A 15431-nucleotide genomic window follows, 5' to 3' on the forward strand; every position below is an offset into this window, starting at 1 on the left:
TTACGCGGTGCGAGCAAGTTTCAGCGAAGCAAACTTTTTGTTTTTTTATCTATATACTTTTGTTTATACTTTATAAGTGTACAATGGAATAAATAAAATTAAATAATTGTTCGTCAATTTAATGAATCTCATTTCTTATTGCTTTTCTTGTCAATAAACTTACAGCATAAGTTTATAAGATATGTTCCATAAGTGTGTTACTCGTTAATGAGAGCTTGTCATGAAGTGACGTAGGCGAAACGTCATAGATTCTCGTAAAGCGACGCCTGGTGAGGTGCTATCAAAGGCTTAGTACAGACTAAATAGGAGGATGGACTGCAAAACCGAGTGTAGTCAATTCTTGCGTCGTTCTTGGACTAGCTCTCATTGAACCTCTAGCATTACGAAGTAGACGTAGTGAAATACTTATGGAACATATCTTATAAACTTATGCTTACAGGCATATGTATGATTTTAAAAGGGGTCGAGGGGCTATTCACTAATGAAAATTTTCTTTCATTGGTGATTTTTATTGATGCTTTAAAAAGGATAGGGATTCATTGGTGATTTAAAATGTATGGGGATTAATGGTTGCGTCTGGATTACGAGTAATCATCGAGGGGCTACTCACTAAAAACTCGCTAGCGATTTTAAACGGGATTGGGATTATGGGTAACTTAGGGGTTACGGGTTAATATTATTTTACTAGTTATGAACGGATAATTAAGCATTGTCACATTTGCCACTAGGGGTGCTGTATACGTAGTTACGTATTTACTGACATCTAAAACATGATAAAATTTTCTTAGACTTTCGTGTAAGCAAAATATATAGTTCATAAATTGCCGCTAGGGGCGCTGTATACGTAGTTACGTATTTACTGACATCTAAAACATGATAAAATTCTGCTAGACACTCGTGTAAGCAAAATATAGTTCATAAATTGCCGCTAGGGGCGCTGTATACGTAGTTACGTATTTACTGACATCTAATACATAAAGAAATTTTCCGCTAGGGGCGCTGTCTATAGTATTATATAGGCCTAACGGTGTGTTCTATTATTTGAATTAGCGCCCACGTGACACTTTGAAGCGCCCCCAACGACGGAATTCACTATAAAACTCGGACGCCACTTGTCCAGTTCTCTTTTCTCTCTGCGCCGGCGACCAGTCAGCATCGTTCCTTGATCAGCTCCTCGTCATGCTGACATTCGAAGGCAATATTGGATGGAAAGCCACGTTTTACACCGATGTTGTGACGTGACTCTAAGCTCTCCGCTATTGAATGTCCATTAGAACGTTGACATCGACGCGAAAGGTTAAGCCTAGTACGGTATGTGTGAAAGTCTTTCAATAATCCAAAGCCATCCAGCTAGCATTTTATTATTTTATTTAATCCTAGAGTTTAAATTATTTAGGTAGAGTTAATTGTTAGTTAATTATGTTTATTTATTGAAAATTAACTACAATATGAAAAAATTTCCAGACGCGAGGTCAGTTAGACAAGGCTTAATTTAGAACATCTTTAATCATGTACTTGGGCTCATATTAGGGGAAATTAAATTCCTTATTTATTATAAATAATAAACCTCGACTGTTTGCAAATTAGGTCTCATTTAACGGCGCGAAACTATATTACCTAAAATGAGTAACGCATGGTTTAACGGGGCCAGATTAGGTTGCACTAGGCTAGGCTAAACCTTTTATAAAAATTTATCCGGGCCTGGCACTTATCTCTAAGCTTTTTCTTTATGCCGTCATTTAAATTTAAATTAAATTAATTAGGGTATTTTTGAATTATTACGCGTAAATTATAGATTTGAGATTCTAAAATTTCATTCGTGGCAGAATTTAATTATTTTAGATAACGAACGACGGTCTATTTAATACTAAATGGTTTAAATTAATTAGGGTTAACTCTTAATAAATTATCATTAATTATGCAAATTAATTCAATTTAGTAATTTTAAAATGAGCCACGAACGCGAAGTTAAGGCTTGAGATTTTTAATTTATATTTACTGGAATATTTTACGTAGTTTTTTTCTTAAATTATTTTAATCTATGGTATTGTTTCCGTGAGTTATTACTTACTATTTTGTTAGGACCTTAAGTACCCGTTTAATTCTGATATGGAAATTGCTTAATATTTAGTCCAATTCTTAAATTCTATTTATGGGAATATTTTACTTGGTTTTTTTCTTAAATTATTATTTTGCTAGGACGTTAAAGTAGCCCTTTAATTCTGATTTAGCTTAATATTTAGTGATTTTTAAATTTTGTTTTTGGGAATATTTTACAAGGTTTTTCTTCAATAACTTACGGAAACAAAACCAAAGATTAAAATAATTTTTTTTTGTTAGGACCCCTCTAATTCTTATTAATAATTGCTATTAATATATTTTCATTTTTAGACGCGATGATGTTCTTGGATGTTCTGTTGCTGGTCATTCGGAGACATTTCCTAGCAGATGATTTCAACCTTTGTTAGAGACGCTCATTCCAGTTGACATCTTCCTTGGATTTGCGATACAAGATGTTTTCAACCTGATGTGGCCTTGCAACCATTCTCTACAATTACTGGCGATGAACATAACCGAATCTAGAAAAATTCAAATTTTTATTAGAATTATACTTGCAACTACTTAGTTTCTTTTTACGCGTTCAAACTTTAATTTACGTCACACTTTATATTATTTTTTGTTTAAAATTTTTGTAAAGACCTAATTTTTTTACTTTTTGTTCAATAAATTTCGCCTTAATCCACTTTTTTTGTTTTCTTAGAAATTATTTGATTAAGAGGGAAGGTTTGAATTTTTTAGCTCTAAACAGATAGCCTATTTTTTGGGGACCCTATTTTAGGCTTCTTTTAGCTAATATGAAAAAAATTCTTTTAAAACAAAAAATAGGGAAAAATAAGCTTAAATTGTTTTAAAAAGTAAAAAAAGCCTAAAAAAGGGTCCCAAAAATACTACCCTAATACTACCCTAAGTCCAGACCCTAAAAAATTCAAGCCATCCCTCTTATCCAAACTATTTCAAGAAAACAAATAACGTGAGGCAAGGTAAAAATTTTTTATTGAGAAAAAAACAATTGAGGTGTTTACAAAAATTTTCAACAAAAAAATATTTAAAGTGTTCCATAAATTAAAATTTGACCGCGTAAAATTAAAAGGGGTAGGCTAGTTACCGATTAAATTTAAGAATAAAATTAAGTTCATTTGCGGAAAAGCTTCACGGTCCAATCAGTTTGAAGGCCTCGTGTTTCGAAAATCCAAGAAAGATAGCATCTGGAATGAGGGTCCTTAACATCGGATGAACTTCCAAGTCTACTTGAAAACGTCTCTTAATGACCAGCAACAGATCATCCAAGAAAATCATCCGCGTCTAAAAATTAAAATAAATTAATAACAAATATTAAGGCAATGCCTAATTTTAAAATAAATGCTACTTTAAGCCTAAAAAATTATAATTTACCGAAATAATCCCATACATTTAAATAATTAGCGAAATTCTGGCGATATATTGCTAAGAAATTTTTTTTAATAATCTAAGCTAAATTTCTTAAGCCTTGTTCAAATGTTTTAACCTCGTGGTCGTGGTTTATTTAAAATTAAAATTATTTAATAGACTGAATTTACGTAAATAATAATAATTAACTGCCTGTTTCATTAAAACTACTTAATTTATTAAAACAATAAGCTATTTAAAAAAGGCTTACATTTACTGCGCATTAACAAGTTTTTTCATTCCAACATGGCCTCTCTAAATCGATTCCAAAAGAACATTCAATGGCGGAAAAGAGCTCTAGATTCTGGATTTATTCCTTGACGGCGAAAAGAAAAATGGCTGATCGTCGGCGAAAGTCCTGATTTCCAAGAGCTGAGCAGGAAACGATCTTGACTCCACGATGCCAATCGAAGAAAGAAATTTCGGCCGGTTACTCAAGAACAAATTTCTCTCGCGCAAGGTTTACGTCCTCAAGACGTTAAAAGCAGACGACACTAATTAAGGTAATACCGTTTTTCCGTTGGCCTATTCCATGGAGTAATTTTCCTGGAGCGAAAATAAAGGTTTCCTTAAAATTCCATAAAATTTGTCTGTTTTCTGCAATATTGGCAGACGGAAGGAAACAGACAAATTTTATGGAATTTTAGGGAAAGTTTTATTTTCGCTCCAATGAAATTACTCCATGGAAAAGGACATTGGAAGGTATGGAGCAATATTGTAGGAGACACCAAATTTTATGGAATTTTAGGGAATCTTTCATTTTCGCTCCATAAAAATTACTCCATGGAAAACGACAATGGAAGGTATGGAGCAATTTTGAAGGAGACACCAAATTTTATGGAACTTCAAAGAAATTTTCCTTCTCGCTCCAAGAAAATTACTCCATGGAATAGACCAACGGAAAAACGGTATTACCTTAATTAGTGTCGTCTGCTTTTACCGTCTTGAGGACGTAAACCTTGCGGGAGAGACTTTTGTTCTAGAGTAAGCGCCCGAAATTTCTTTCTTCGATTGGCATCGTGGAGTCAAGATCGTTTGATGCGCTGCTCTTGGAAATCAGGACTTTCGCCGACGATCAGCCATTTTTCTTTTCGCCGTCAAGGAATAAATCCAGAATCTAGAGCACTTATCCGCCATTGAATGTTCTTTTGGAATCAATTTAGCAAGGCCATGTTGGAATGGACAAACTTCTTAATGCGCAGCAAATGTAAGCCTTTTAATAATAATTATAGCTTATTGTTATAATAAATTCAGTAGTTTTAATGAAACAGGCAGTTAATTATTATTATTTACGTAAATTCAGTCTATTAAATAATAATTTTAAATTTAAATAAACCACGACCACGAGGTTAAGACATTTGAACAAGGCTTAAGAAATTTAGCTTAGATTATTAAAAAAAATTCTTAGCAATATACCGCCAGAATTTCGCTAAGTATTTAAATGTATGGGATTATTTCGGTAAATTATTATTTTGTTAGGCTTAAAGTAGCATTTATTTTAAAATTTTATTAATTTATTTTAATTTTTAGACGCGAATGATTTTCTTGGATGATCTGTTGCTGGTCATTAAGAGACGTTTTCAAGTAGACTTGGAAGTTCATCCGATGTTAAGGACCCTCATTCCAGATGCTATCTTTCTTGGATTTTCGAAACACGAGGCCTTCAAACTGATTGGACCGTGAAGCTTTTCCGCAAATGAACTTAATTTTATTCTTAAATTTAATCGGTAACTAGCCTACCCCTTTTAATTTTACGCGGTCAAATTTTAATTTATGGAACACTTTAAATATTTTTTTGTTGAAAATTTTTGTAAACACCTCAATTGTTTTTTTCTCAATAAAAAATTTTTACCTTGCCTCACGTTATTTGTTTTCTTGAAATAGTTTGGATAAGAGGGATGGCTTGAATTTTTTAGGGTCTGGACTTAGGGTAGTATTAGGGTAGTATTTTTGGGACCCTTTTTTAGGCTTTTTTTACTTTTTAAAACAATTTAAGCTTATTTTTCCCTATTTTTTGTTTTAAAAGAATTTTTTTCATATTAGCTAAAAGAAGCCTAAAATAGGGTCCCCAAAAAATAGGCTATCTGTTTAGAGCTAAAAAATTCAAACCTTCCCTCTTAATCAAATAATTTCTAAGAAAACAAAAAAAGTGGATTAAGGCGAAATTTATTGAACAAAAAGTAAAAAAATTAGGTCTTTACAAAAATTTTAAACAAAAAATAATATAAAGTGTGACGTAAATTAAAGTTTGAACGCGTAAAAAGAAACTAAGTAGTTGCAAGTATAATTCTAATAAAAATTTGAATTTTTCTAGATTCGGTTATGTTCATCGCCAGTAATTGTAGAGAATGGTTGCAAGGCCACATCAGGTTGAAAACATCTTGTATCGCAAATCCAAGGAAGATGTCAACTGGAATGAGCGTCTCTAACAAAGGTTGAAATCATCTGCTAGGAAATGTCTCCGAATGACCAGCAACAGAACATCCAAGAACATCATCGCGTCTAAAAATGAAAATATATTAATAGCAATTATTAATAAGAATTAGAGGGGTCCTAACAAAAAAAAATTATTTTAATCTTTGGTTTTGTTTCCGTAAGTTATTGAAGAAAAACCTTGTAAAATATTCCCAAAAACAAAATTTAAAAATCACTAAATATTAAGCTAAATCAGAATTAAAGGGCTACTTTAACGTCCTAGCAAAATAATAATTTAAGAAAAAAACCAAGTAAAATATTCCCATAAATAGAATTTAAGAATTGGACTAAATATTAAGCAATTTCCATATCAGAATTAAACGGGTACTTAAGGTCCTAACAAAATAGTAAGTAATAACTCACGGAAACAATACCATAGATTAAAATAATTTAAGAAAAAAACTACGTAAAATATTCCAGTAAATATAAATTAAAAATCTCAAGCCTTAACTTCGCGTTCGTGGCTCATTTTAAAATTACTAAATTGAATTAATTTGCATAATTAATGATAATTTATTAAGAGTTAACCCTAATTAATTTAAACCATTTAGTATTAAATAGACCGTCGTTCGTTATCTAAAATAATTAAATTCTGCCACGAATGAAATTTTAGAATCTCAAATATATAATTTACGCGTAATAATTCAAAAATACCCTAATTAATTTAATTTAAATTAAAATGACGGCATAAAGAAAAAGCTTAGAGATTAGTGCCAGGCCCGGATAAATTTTTATAAAAGGTTTAGCCTAGCCTAGTGCAATCTAATCTGGCCCCGTTAAACCATGCGTTACTCATTTTGGATCTTTCCTATTTACGAGGCCGCCTTCGATAGTGGGATTTTTTTTAGTAGGATAGTAGTAAAAATAGTAGTATTTTTCCTAGATCAAAAAGCTAGACCGATGACGGAGAAAATGCTATGAACAGCTCTATTTGAATACTCATTAGGCATATTTCAGAAGCAACGTTTTCGTATGATTTTACTGTTTTAACAGTTTTTGATTATTTAACCTAATGTTCTCAGCGAAATTTCCCAAAAGAAATTCATTTTGTACTATTAATGCGCCCAAAATAACGAAACATATGTCACCAAAGTGAACTTCCCCACATCTTGGCCTCTCAACTAGGTGTCTATAGTCGCCCTATTGTGAGGCCACTCCTAATCTCGTCGGTCTCTACACGGAAATCAGTAAACCCCATCTCTACTGGCCTCTCAAGTAGGCCACTACTGACGCCTAGTTGAGCGGCCAGTGTAATAGTCCATGGTTCCATTTTGCTTGTTTATTCTCTACTGGCCTCTCAAGTAGGCCACTACTGACGCCTAGTTGAGCGGCCAGTGTAATAGTCCATGGTTCCATTTAGCTTGTTTATTCTCTACTGGCCTCTCAAGTAGGCCACTACTGACGCCTAGTTGAGCGGCCAGTGTAATAGTCCATGGTTCCATTTAGCTTGTTTATTCTCTACTGGCCTCTCAAGTACGCCACTACTGACGCCTAGTTGAGAGGCCAGTGTAATAGTCCATGGTTCCATTTAGCTTGTTTATTCTCTACTGGCCTCTCAAGTACGCCACTACTGACGCCTAGTTGAGAGGCCAGTGTAATAGTCCATGGTTCCACTTCGCTTGTTTATTCTCTACTGGCCTCTCAAGTAGGCCACTACTGACGCCTAGTTGAGAGGCCAGTGTAATAGTCCATGGTTCCATTTAGCTTGTTTATTCTCTACTGGCCTCTCAAGTAGGCCACTACTGACGCCTAGTTGAGCGGCCAGTTCTTGTTTATTCTCTACTGGCCTCTCAAGTAGGCCACTACTGACGCCTAGTTGAGAGGCCAGTGTAATAGTCCATGGTTCCATTTTGCTTGTTTATTCTCTACTGGCCTCTCAAGTAGGCCACTACTGACGCCTAGTTGAGCGGCCAGATCTTGTTTATTATCTACTGGCCTCTCAAGTAGGCCACTACTGACGCCTAGTTGAGAGGCCAGTGTAATAGTCCATGGTTCCATTTAGCTTGTTTATTCTCTACTGGCCTCTCAAGTAGGCCACTACTGACGCCTAGTTGAGAGGCCAGTGTAATAGTCCATGGTTCCATTTAGCTTGTTTATTCTCTACTGGCCTCTCAAGTAGGCCACTACTGACGCCTAGTTGAGCGGCCAGTGTAATAGTCCATGGTTCCATTTAGCTTGTTTATTCTCTACTGGCCTCTCAAGTACGCCACTACTGACGCCTAGTTGAGAGGCCAGTGTAATAGTCCATGGTTCCATTTTGCTTGTTTATTCTCTACTGGCCTCTCAAGTAGGCCACTACTGACGCCTAGTTGAGCGGCCAGATCTTGTTTATTATCTACTGGCCTCTCAAGTAGGCCACTACTGACGCCTAGTTGAGAGGCCAGTGTAATAGTCCATGGTTCCATTTAGCTTGTTTATTCTCTACTGGCCTCTCAAGTAGGCCACTACTGACGCCTAGTTGAGAGGCCAGTGTAATAGTCCATGGTTCCATTTAGCTTGTTTATTCTCTACTGGCCTCTCAAGTAGGCCACTACTGACGCCTAGTTGAGCGGCCAGTGTAATAGTCCATGGTTCCATTTAGCTTGTTTATTCTCTACTGGCCTCTCAAGTACGCCACTACTGACGCCTAGTTGAGAGGCCAGTGTAATAGTCCATGGTTCCATATAGCTTGTTTATTCTCTACTGGCCTCTCAAGTAGGCCACTACTGACGCCTAGTTGAGCGGCCAATGTAATAGTCCATGGTTCCATTTAGCTTGTTTATTCTCTACTGGCCTCTCAAGTAGGCCACTACTGACGCCTAGTTGAGAGGCCAGTGTAATAGTCCATGGTTCCATTTAGCTTGTTTATTCTCTACTGGCCTCTCAAGTAGGCCACTACTGACGCCTAGTTGAGAGGCCAGTGTAATAGTCCATGGTTCCATTTAGCTTGTTTATTCTCTACTGGCCTCTCAAGTAGGCCACTACTGACGCCTAGTTGAGAGGCCAGTGTAATAGTCCATGATTCCATTTTGCTTGTTTATTCTCTACTGGCCTCTCAAGTAGGCCACTACTGACGCCAAGATGAGCGGCCTGACACTTAACCTAACCTAACCCAACCCAACCCAACCCAACCCAACCTAACCTAAACTAACCTAACCTAAACTAACCTAACCTAAACTAACCTAACCTAAACTAACCTAACCTAAACTAACCTAACCTAAACTAACCTAAACTAACCTAACCTAACCTAACCTAACCTAACCTAACCTAACCTAACCTATACTTATCTAGTTTGAACGTTAGGACATATCTGTACTGGCCTCGCAATTAGGCCACTTAGGACACCTAGTTTAAAGGCCAATGTGATGCTTCCATTTCGTTTTTAATATTTATTCACGAACGGCAAAGTAGCCGACGATAAAAACATAGATAAGAAACCCATGTATTGTCCCTAGTTTAATTTTGCGTGTTTATTCTCTACTGGCCTCTCAAGTAGGCCACTACAAACGCTTAGTTCAGAGGCGCGTGTAATTGTACACGGTTCCGTTTTGCATGTTTATTTTCTAATGGCCTCTCAAGTAGGCCACTACCAACGCCTACTTGAGAGGCCCGACATGGAATTTCACCCGCCTCGCCTAAACCTAACCTAACCTAACCTGGTCTAATCTCGTTTGAACGTAAGGGCATATCTGTACTGACCTCGCAATTAGGTTAAAAGCCAATGTATTATTCCAACATTTCGTTTTGCATGTTCGTTCTGTACTGGCCTCGCAATTAGAACACTTAAAACGCCTTGTTAAAAGGCCAGTGCATTACCCCATTTTATTTTTCCTGTTTATTCACGAAAGGCTAAGTATGCGCCTCTTTACACGGAAAAAGACAGTAATATAGCAATGTTTTGGAAAAGGCGGCAATTTATGATTAGTGAGAAATAATTTGGAAAAGGCGGCAATTTATGGTTAGTCAGCAATATTTTGGAAAAGGCGGCAATTTATGGTTAGTCAGCAATATTTCAAAAAGGCGGAAATTTATGGTTAGTCAGCAATATTTTGGAAAAGGCGGCAATTTATGGTTAGTCGGCACAATGTAGCAATTCATACTATTTTCTCCATCATAGGTTCCGCTTTTCCTCGTAGGGGGAATACTACTATTTTTACTACCATCCTACTAAAAATTTTACCACTATGGAAAACGGCCTCTAAAATAGGAATGACCCCTCATTTTAGGTAATATAGTTTCGCGCCGTTAAATGAGACCTAATTTGCAAACAGTCGAGGTTTATTATTTATAATAAATAAGGAATTTAATTTCCCCTAATATGAGCCCAAGTACATGATTAAAGATGTTCTAAATTAAGCCTTGTCTAACTGACCTCGCGTCTGGAAATTTTTTCATATTGTAGTTAATTTTCAATAAATAAACATAATTAACTAACAATTAACTCTACCTAAATAATTTAAACTCTAGGATTAAATAAAATAATAAAATGCTAGCTGGATGGCTTTGGATTATTGAAAGACTTTCACACATACCGTACTAGGCTTAACCTTTCGCGTCGATGTCAACGTTCTAATGGACATTCAATGGCGGAGAGCTTAGAGTCACGTCACAACATCGGTGTAAAACGTGGCTTTCCATCCAATATTGCCTTCGAATGTCAGCATGACGAGGAGCTGATCAAGGAACGATGTTGACTGGTCGCCGGCGCAGAGAGAAAAGAGAACTGGACAAGTGGCGTCCGAGTTTTATAGTGAATTCCGTCGTTGGGGGCGCTTCAAAGTGTCACGTGGGCGCTAATTCAAATAATAGAACACACCGTTAGGCCTATATAATACTATAGACAGCGCCCCTAGCGGAAAATTTCTTTATGTATTAGATGTCAGTAAATACGTAACTACGTATACAGCGCCCCTAGCGGCAATTTATGAACTATATTTTGCTTACACGAGTGTCTAGCATAATTTTATCATGTTTTAGATGTCAGTAAATACGTAACTACGTATACAGCGCCCCTAGCGGCAATTTATGAACTATATATTTTGCTTACACGAAAGTCTAATAAAATTTTATCATGTTTTAGATGTCAGTAAATACGTAACTACGTATACAGCACCCCTAGTGGCAAATGTGTCAATGCTTAATTATCCGTTCATAACTAGTAAAATAATATTAACCCGTAACCCCTAAGTTACCCATAATCCCAATCCCGTTTAAAATCGCTAGCGAGTTTTTAGTGAGTAGCCCCTCGATGATTACTCGTAATCCAGACGCAACCATTAATCCCCATACATTTTAAATCACCAATAAATCCCTATCCGTTTTTAAAGCATCAATAAAAATCACCAATGAAAGAAAATTTTCATTAGTGAATAGCCCCTCGACCTCTTTTAAAATCATACATATGCCTGTAACTTTATTGTCAAGAAAAGCAACAAGAAATTGACGAACAATTATTTAATTTTATTTATTCCATTGTACACTTATAAAGTATAAACAAAAGTATATAGACATAAAAACAAAAAGTACGCTTCGTTGAAACTTGCTCGCACCGCGTAATACGAGAAGCCCTCCTTTATCCCATTGCCGCTAGGGGCGCTGTATATGTTTTAGTTTTCAGTAGATACGTAACTACGTTTGAAGCTCCCCTAGCGTCAAATGTGTGAATTCTTAATTATCCGTTCATAACTAGTAAAATAATAACAACACGTAGCCCCTAAGTTACCCACAATCCCAATCCCGTTTAAAATAGCTAACAAGTTTTTAGTGAGTAGCCCCTCGACGATTACTCGTAATCCAGACGCAACCACTAATCCCCATCCATTTTAAATCACCAATGAATCCCTATCCTTTTTTAAAGCGTAAATAAAAGTCAGCGATAAAAGAAAATTTTCATTAGTGAATAGCCCCTCGACGCGCTGCCTTTAACAGTGCTAAAGTGTTTACCGGGAACCTCTAATTAACCCATATTCCCAATCCGTTTTTATCTAAATAATCCATTTTAAAATCCTATATATGCCTGTAACTTAATTGACAAGAAAAGGAATAAAAAATGAGATTCATTAAATCGACGAACAATTTATTTATGCTATAGTACATTTATGAAGTATAAACAAAAGTATATAGATGTAAAAACAAAAAGTGAACTTCGTTGAAACTTGCTCGCGTCGTGTGATATGAGAAGCCCTCCTTTATCACTGAATGGCGTTGACCCCGTCCCCTCTGCTTGGCACTGGGAAGAAGACGTCAATAGGCTCATAATGCAGCAGATGCTTGTATCTGTGGAAAATAGCTATAGGTAATATAACGCTACCAGTTTTAGCTTCAAGATTGTACAACCTAGGTCCTAAATGTCCATTCTCTGAGAAAAAGCTAGGGAATATCAAACATATTTAAAACAGCATAAATACAATAAAACAGCATAAAACACAATAAGACAGCATAAAACAAAATAAAATAGCAAAGAACACCATAAACCACAGTAAAACGACATAAAAACACAATAACACAACATAAAACTCATTAAAAAGGCATAAATACACGTTAAACAGCATAAACACACATTAAACAGCATAAACACACATTAAACACCATAAACACACATTAAACAGCATGAAAACACAATAAAAAAGCAAAAAAAAACAATAAAACAGTCTAAAACGCAATAAAACAGCTTAAACACACAATAAAACAGCATAAAAACACAATAAAACAGCATAAAAACACAATAAAACAGCATAAAAACGAAGTAAAACAGCATAAAACACAATAAAAAAGCATAGAACACAATAAAACAGCTCAAAAACACATAAAACACATGTTAAACAGCATAAAAACACAATAAAACTGCATAAAACACAATAAAACAGCATAAAACACAATAGAACAGCATAAAACACAAAAAACAGCATAAAACACAATAAAACAGCATAAATACAATTAAACAGCATAAAACACAATAAGACAGCATAAAACCAAATAAGACAGCATAAAACGAAATAAAATAGCAAAGAACACCATAAACCACGTTTGTTTGAAACAAGAAATAATGAAGAATATATTTTAAAAGCCAATTTATGTATCACTAAATGCGTGTAACGCCTCCTGAAATCGAAAATTTGTTTTACTTCCGCCTATTATCACTAATTCTATCGATAAAGATGTCGTCCACTTTTCATACGCATTGACACCATCGCTCTCCGCTAAAATAAAAATGAAATCATCAAAAGGTAAAATTTCTAGAATGATAAATTGTAAATTCAAGTCCATTTAACTCGAGCATCATATTTCCCGCTGACCTTCATAGAAACAGACATCGTGTCAAGTCCACTGTGCGTGTCCAATCACATCATTGATCGTCGGCTTCCACTAAAACAATAAAAAGACACATTCAAAATTCCTATTAAAAATACACTTTCAATACAACTCAATAATTTCAACCTAGTCCTAGAGTTGCTCCTTCCTCAGAAAGAGACACTGTCATCTGCATAGATCCCATCAGATATCTTACAATTATAATCTTACCCTAAAACCGATAAAATAATGCCGCACATGTGGTCTCACTTTCGAGCGTCACAACTTCTTTTCATTTTCGTCCAATAGGCAACGTTTCGTCAAATTGCGATACCTTACTGCTACAAACCAAACTCGTTAAAAACATTGAACAAAAATTGAAAACCTTTACTTTCCTAAACAAATTTTAAGCAAAACTCCCCATATAGAGTGAGCCTAACGCACTCACTCTCGCATTCTCAATAACATTGAAAATATGCTTACAACTAAACCTTAAACTATACGTAATCGTCACAATTCACATTTTACCGCTACATCTGCAAAATAAAATTCAATTATAATAAAAACCTTGAGACTTTCATTACAATGAACTTTTTCGAAATCATCAACTTAAACCGCAAATTTAAAGTTAAAATTACTTGTAAATTCAACCACCACCAAAACTGTTCACCTTAGTTTAAGTCCTTTGCCGTCAGACATGTTTCTCAATTTCTCTTCAGAAAGCTCAACTGTAATTAAAATTTAAATATAAATAAAAATTACCATACTCATTCAGCTATAAAGATTTAAAACGGCTTTCGTCCATCACCACATTTTTACCCTCAAATTGTTATACCTTAAAGTGACCTCATTTTACTTCCGATTCATACTTTACTGACCTTCCGCGTCGATTCAAATCCATCCGCAATCACACAGTCTGTTTCCGCTAAAAGAACAAAGAAAAACATAATTAAAATTTCAAATTCTTATTGGAAACACTTTCAATAAATCTAAATCATTTCAACCGCGTTCAAAAATGATTTCATTTGAAAGAGACACTGTCAGGAGTTCATCTGCAGAGATGCCATCAAGAGTAAGAGTGTGCAACAATTCTAAAAACTCGCGATGACACCATTTTTTGTGTACTGTACCTGCGCCAAAACTTAACACTTTGGAAGATGTGGAGATATCCGGTTATGGCTAAGAGAGTAAGGAGTTCAACGTCGTAAATATTGACTTGCCGATTTTACTTAGATTTTTGGTGAATTAAAGACCACTAAATGTCAATCGCGAATTATATAAAGCATTTAAAGGATTAGAAATATTTTGGAAGTTCATAAACTGAAGTAAAATTAAAGAGGATTTTCTCACCCAAATTTTATTTGAAAAGCTGCGAGTCTCGAAATGTAATTTAATTTCAATCTTGGTTAATTTGAAACACACAATATTATCGTATTAAATAGGTTTTATTGGCTCGCTGTGTGCCTGGAAAGAAATAGGTTAAAAATAGGCTTAATATTTTCCGTTATCACAAGTATCTAGAACGAACAGCTTCTGCCGATCAAAGTGGCAAAAATAATAAAGAGACCTCTCATATTGCCATTATCAAGAAGTGATATCTAGTTTATTAGGGAGAAGTTATAAGATGCCTAAGTATTCGCCCGCCATAGGGGGGACGTTTAAGGAGGCCGGGCTATTTCACCTCTCCTCAGTCGGAACCAATGAGATGCTATTTGTAATTTAGAGGCGGGGATTAACTCCGGTCAGGCTACGTTTGGAATGGAGATAAAGCTGGAAATGAAGCTAAATGATAACTAAACGTGATGGAGAGGTTTAGGCTAAGAAGAAGAGTAAAAATTGCGTCATATCTAACGCCCGATATTTTAACCTGATACGCGCCAAAGTTAATATAAAGAACCGAGGACACAATCCCAGTTAGGGTAACTATTGGATTAACACGGACATATCACTAGCACGACTCAACTAATAGACCAGAATAAACTCAACCGGTAACCATTAAACCAATGATAACCTAATAAATCTAGAACTAATTTATTTATTTATCTATATATATATATAAATTGAGGTCCTGACTGACTGACAGACTGACTGATAATCAACGCCCAGCCCAAACCGCTTGCCCTAGAAGGCTGAAAATTTCGGGAAGGTAATCATACGCAGAGAGGGGGGGAGTCGACACTATTTTGGGATAAAGGAGGGCT

General features: G+C 35.4%; 2 long non-coding RNA genes across 2 annotated transcripts; one reads left to right on the forward strand and one right to left on the reverse strand.

Annotated features, from left to right (window-relative positions):
• Positions 1-1351: 1351 nt before the first annotated feature.
• LOC149691802 (uncharacterized) lies at positions 1352-3945 on the reverse strand. Its single transcript, XR_016383497.1, has 3 exons — positions 3698-3945; positions 3167-3363; positions 1352-2579 (listed from the first exon to the last, which is right to left on the reverse strand). It is a non-coding gene; the product is annotated as an uncharacterized LOC149691802 (long non-coding RNA).
• A 524-nt stretch (positions 3946-4469) lies between these two features.
• Positions 4470-6752, forward strand: LOC149691803 (uncharacterized). Its single transcript, XR_016383498.1, has 3 exons — positions 4470-4693; positions 5017-5213; positions 5801-6752. It is a non-coding gene; the product is annotated as an uncharacterized LOC149691803 (long non-coding RNA).
• Positions 6753-15431: the final 8679 nt, after the last annotated feature.

The sequence above is a fragment of the Phalangium opilio genome, unplaced genomic scaffold (assembly GCF_054372755.1).
Source record: "Phalangium opilio isolate 3A_F unplaced genomic scaffold, DU_Popi_V2 ptg000025l_1, whole genome shotgun sequence".
NCBI lineage: Eukaryota > Metazoa > Arthropoda > Arachnida > Opiliones > Phalangiidae > Phalangium > Phalangium opilio.